The 5,944-nt window shown below is 38.8% G+C and overlaps 1 protein-coding gene across 1 annotated transcript in view; it reads left to right on the plus strand.

Annotated features, from left to right (window-relative positions):
* GABRA6 (gamma-aminobutyric acid (GABA) A receptor, alpha 6) overlaps positions 1 to 5,944 on the plus strand; it is a 15,650-nt gene that overhangs the window by 9,045 nt on the left and 661 nt on the right. The window lies entirely within an intron of this gene.

Below are 5,944 nucleotides of genomic sequence, written 5' to 3' on the forward strand. Positions count from 1 at the left end.
GTTTATGATTTTATCTCTTTGATTTTGACCTTGGAATTTCATATAATAATGACAAGGAAATTCAGGCATTTAGAAGTTAGGACTCAAACCCAAAGAGACTAATTATCTTTCTGTTTTTAAGGCCTTTGGAACTGGAGACTTATTTTTGTTTAGGTTTTGAAAAGAAATTGTCAACAGCTTCTTTCCTGCTGTCTTTTCCTATCATTTTTATCTGGTATGCTACTTTAACAATTAGACAGTTATTCCTGCCTTCATGGTTTCAGAGCCTATCATGGCTTTGAGATATACCTGTACCTACACCACACGTAAGATCAGTTTGGTCCTTGACCTCTTCTTACGTGTTTTGCTGGTTTCCTTGTCATTTTAAAGGTCTAAGCCCTCATGGCTATGTTGCTGAGAATGAATGTCCCACCCACCCCATCTACACTTTCTTTGAGTATTGTCGTTACTCCCAATGTGGCTTCTCTTCTTCACAGGGTTGTGATGCTTTTTTTTAAATGACAGACATGCAAAACTGATGAATTTGTCATTAGTTAGGTCAATAACTGTATTTATAGTGATTACATTGTTCATTTGTTTTCTTCCTTTTTCTTTTCATCTGGCATGCATTGAGTACTTCTTTATTTATTGAATTATTCACACCCTAAGTATTTGATAAGTGCTTTTATGTGCCAGGCTCTTGTAGAAGGCTGAGATTATACTAGTGAGTGATGTCAGGAGAGTCCCTTCCCTCATGAAGCTTCTTGTCTAGCAGGAAAAGAAACAAATCAATGAGCTTTAACAAAACACTGAAAAAGGCTATGATTAGAGATGAACAGTACGTGCAAGATTGTGTAACTCAGGCTGGAGGGGCCTTCACTTCTAAAGGAGCGATGTCTATGCTGAGAACAGAATGATGAGCCTGGCCTTGTGCTTGAAGCACTAGGCCAGTTGCTAGAAACATGGGCATAGAGAGGGAAGAAAGTTATACCTCCCTCCTGTCCTCCTTTTCATTGTGGAGATGGGTACTGGGCCATTGTCATGCTGCCCTTGACTATAGAGAGAGATTTGAAGGACGGAATATTGAAAGCCTTACCTTACCAGTTCCAACTACTACAAATATTTTTTTGAGTTTTGTCATTACTCCCTAAAATTAAGGGTTAAATTAAGACCGTTGAAGCCTCTAAGCACTAGAAAGATCCTGGTATTCCTTCTTTGTGGTTGTGCCATTGTATGATCTAAGGGGAAGATGGGGTAGGTTAGATGAGGGGTGTAGGTGGTTAACTCTTTCCCCATATCTTCTATTAAATTTCTGTGCAATACTTCATTGTGAACCCTCCAAACATTCTAACATGGTTTCCAGACATGTTTCCTAGCACCATGGACCAACTAGATTGCTGCCAATAAGCTGCTTCTCTGTTGAAATTCTGGATTTGTCTCTGCTCTCAAATCTACCAATCATAACATAAATGCAAGAAAATTCAAAGGAGGTCTAATTTTCCCCATAATGATTATGATGGTATTGAAAAATATCAAAAACTAAATATTTTCAAAATTTTTTTCTCATTTTTTTGATGCCCCTATTTTCTGGTTCTAAAAATAGGTGCTTTGTTTAGCCCTTCACTAGTGCAGCTCTGGTTAAAATATATCTAATGAGAAATAATCTATTGCCTCTTCCTTTAGAAAATATTAGACTCACTGAATGATGTATCAAAATGGATCTAAATACGTCCCAAATGCCTTATCCCTATATCAAATAATTGATTGTCATAAAGTCCAGTTTGACTCAAAGTACCTTTGCAATATGGCATTACTTAAAACAAAGCAGTGCTCTATAAATACCTAAAGCGGGATGGCACTCAGCAGCAGGGGAGCCCTGGAAAAATTCAAAACCACAGGTGTTCTACTCAAAACGGTGACAGCCCCAAGCTGAGCCCTCATCTGGACTCTGACAAAAGCCTATTTTACCATCAGCTGAAGCTGCTAGGCTTACAATAGAGTAGGCGGGACCAAGGCAAACCTGTAGCTTGAATGGCTCACAAAATTGGCTTTCTTCGCATATCAGAAATTCAATGTGTTCCTTCTAAATTGACATCCAGTCTCCTTATGCTGCCAGTTCCCAATTATTCAACAGCTGATGATCCAGTGTAGGGGGTAGCCAGGTCTCTTACATTTCCTTTAGCCTATCACATTTGCTGCCTGCTAGAAATCCCTCCTCCCCACCGGTCACTGCTGGGCAGTGGGACGGTTGTAACTCTAAGCTAGTGATTCTCAGTGGAGGGCTATTTCACCCGAAAGGACATTTGGCAATGTCTGGAGATATTTTTGATTGTTAGAACTTGGGGTTGGGGATGCTACTGGTATCTTGTTGGTAGAGCCCAGGGATGTTGCTCAGTGTCCCAGGAGGCACAGGACAGTCGTCCACAACAAAGAATCATCCAAATGTCAGTAATTCTGAGATTGAGAAACTGTGCCCTAAACAATAAAGTTGATGGGAAAAATAGCATAATAACTGTAGAGTGTGATCTTTGTCATCTGAGAGGGATTGAATCCAAGGCCTGACACTTATTACCTATGTGTTTCTTGCTTAAGCCTTCATTTGCTGTCCTCTAAAATGAAAATAATTCCATGACATTGTGGATTATTTTCAATGGATAAGTGAAATAATGCTTGCATATTGTTCTGTAGTGTTTGTCAACAGTAAGCATTTAGAAATGGTACTTGTAATGTAATATATTAATAATATAAAATAATATATTAAAGTGTAATGTAACATAATCATAAAGCTTTTTGTTCCCCTCTTTGCCTGCCTCCTCCACCAAATCTTGGAAATTATTTAGATTTTCTTTCATTTGTTGAGTCAGCATGTGTTTATTAAGCATATGCTATGTTCTATGCACTTGGTAGGCATTGTGGAGCACTCGTACATGAGAATAATGTGCCCTCTGCCATTAGGGAGCTTTCATGCCAGGAAAGGGGATAAATCAAAACAGAAATAATTATACTTACAAGAGAGAACAGAACAGCGACAAGAGTTATAATAGCTAAGTAGACAGAAAAGTGGATAAGGGCTGGGACAATCAGTGATGTTAGGAGGTACATGAATTTGGTATCAAAAGATGTGAAGGAAAGACAGGGTGGCAAGTGGATGTTCTTCCAGGCAACAAAAAAATAAAGTGTAGGTGAGTCGTGAGAATGGAAGCAAACATATGTTGCAAATAGTTGAAAAATATAGCAAGAGCTAAGATTTGCTGAGCAAATAAATATATGTATATATGCGTGTATGTATCTATATATTATGTATTATCTCAAATTCTCTAAAAAAACAGGAGAAACTTACTTATGAGGTAAGTCATAGTTGTCCCTACCTTGAAAGATAGTCACTTGAAGCTTAGGGAGAATTAGAATCTGTGAGACCTATGTTTATGTCATAGAATCTATGTCTGTGTCAAGCAAATAGTAGATATGGAATTGTTAACTAGGCATTTCTGACTCTCCTGTTCTCTTATCTCCTGGGAAACGCCCTATAGAGATTGTTTGGGTAAGCAGATGAGGAAAAGGGATATCCTATTGTAAGGGTCTTTAACTTTAGACTAATGCCATTTTACTTAAATTTTTCGTGGATTTTTGGTTCTGAATGATGTCTCTTAACCCTGGACACTGGTAATTTGACAAGATTCATTAAGTCTTTTGTGATAATGTGACGGTGCCCAGAGATGCACAAATATCTTTTCTCCACACATTTCTAAAGAAAAGATTGAGAATAAACAATGCCTTTCATTTTTATGGTACTTTATGTCTTACAGTCATATTTTTGTCCCAATGAACTAAGCATGTCTGTCCTCCTTTTGCCTAAAATAGAAAGAAAAAGCAGGTTTCGTACAGGTAATTCATGCTATTAAAAGTCAAGATGCATCTAGAAAGAAAACCTACTCTGGAGGCTTGCCCTCTTTCTTCTCCATCATGATCCTTAGAAATTTTACTAGAGGAAAGTATTTTAGTGCTCCATGTATGTGGGAGGAGAATGATTCTCTTTGGAGGATAAAACAGTGACACATTTTACTCTTTCAGTTAGAGAATATTTTAATAACATATTTTATGGATGAAAATTCAAATTAGAATCTAAGAAACATGATAGCATACTCTTGAAAGTCAGTGCTTTGTTTATTCTGTTAGAGAGGCAGCAAGCATTGAGACCAAAGTACTGTTACTCTGGTCCTATCCACACATAGTCTGGTGACTCTGGGCACAGTAGTCCTCAGCTGTCATCTATTTTTAATAGAAAATGTCACTTATTTCCTCTCTAAGATCAGCATACTAGGCCCTCTAATATTTTAAACAGTCTTCTATCTCCAAGACCTATGAATTATTTAATTCTGTCCACAGTGCCTACCACAGTTCCAGGCCAAGAGATAAGAAAGATATTCTTTGCTTGAAATTTACTATGGTTATGTCAAATCAGGCTTGACTATACTATTCATTTTTGTTTCTGGTGAAGAAATAGATTTACCATAGCCCTTAAAAACACACTGAGCTTAAACTCTCTCTGATGACTATTATTATTTAGATAGTAACTTCTACAGCAAATCAAATAGGAAAACTCAGGAGGGAAATAAAGAAAGAAGTTCTTGGGGTTGTTGTTCCTGCAGTCCAAATGTCACCACATCGGCAGGTCATTTTGGTCCTGTGGCTCAACCAGCACAGGGGAGGCAGCTGTCGTATCCTGTTGCCGCAGGGTTGCTGGCTGAAGCCACAGGAGTTTGCCCACGTGAGTAACACACCCTGCCAGGCAGCAAAGTGGTAATTTTGCTGCCAGAGAGGAAACAAGGCCATTTTACAAGATCAGGGGTAATGTACAGCAAGTGTTTGAAGTCAGAGACCCAGCAAGGACAACCTGGCCCCAAGGAGAGTGATTGTTATAGGATGTGGACAAGAAAAGATAGAAATCAGAGGAAGGCCCCCTAGACTCCAACAGCATGAAAGGAGTCTAAATCAAACAGAATCAGAGTCTCTGAACTAGGCCCAACACTTTAGAGGAAAGATGAGAAAATGTTGGGATGAAGCAAGCACTGAAATTGACCAGTGGAATTTATTGCTACCAGTGCAACCCCGGACAAGGCATTTGCCATATCTGGATCCTAGCCTTCTTGTCTGTCAGTTAAGGTGTAAAAACACCCCTTTCAAGACTAAAGTTGATTGTTGTATGATTTCAGTGGAATGGAAAGTCTAATGATAGAAAAGAACATAATAATTCTGACATTAGTAAATGAGTCATTTTTGGTGACGTAAGATGCAGGGAGACCAGTGACGAAGTTCTGAATGGGAATTAGGAAGTTCTCAATATAGAACTTCTGGGCTCTTAAGAGGCAGGTATATTTCAAGGCATGAACATTCATTCTACTTAATTTAAGAATATTTATTCTTTGTCACTGGCCTTGGACATATACGGGCTAATTTTTTTTTTTTTTTTTTGTATATATCTCAGCTAGTTCAAATTTATGAGTGTGTGAAGATAAGAATGTAGACTGGGCATATGTACACAAGAGTGAGATCAGGGGACCAAGTTGTGATTTTCTGATATTAACTAATTATCGACGTATTCCAAATTGGCATCCCCTCCCCTCCCCAACACACCATTGCCTGCATGCATTGCCCTACAAGCTTATGCATAACCACGAGTGGATATACCTCTGCAACCTGGTGCATTCTTCCTAAGGGTCCAATGCTCAATACAGTTTCTGGGCCATGGACCATGCTAGGCATCAATTGCTGATGTATTGAATTACAGGATGTTGAATGAGAGGGAGCAAATTAATTCTTTTAAAATGTGTTGAACCTTTTTTTGGAAAAGAGGAACTATCAAACATAAGAATTTTTGGGCCGGGTGCGGTGGCTCACGCCTGTAATCCTAGCTCTCTGGGAGGCCGAGGCGGGCGGATTGTTTGAGCTCAGGAGTTCGAGACCA

The sequence above is a fragment of the Propithecus coquereli genome, unplaced genomic scaffold (genome assembly GCF_000956105.1).
Source record: "Propithecus coquereli isolate 6110/MARCELLA unplaced genomic scaffold, Pcoq_1.0 Scaffold220, whole genome shotgun sequence".
Classification (NCBI taxonomy): Eukaryota; Metazoa; Chordata; class Mammalia; order Primates; family Indriidae; genus Propithecus; species Propithecus coquereli.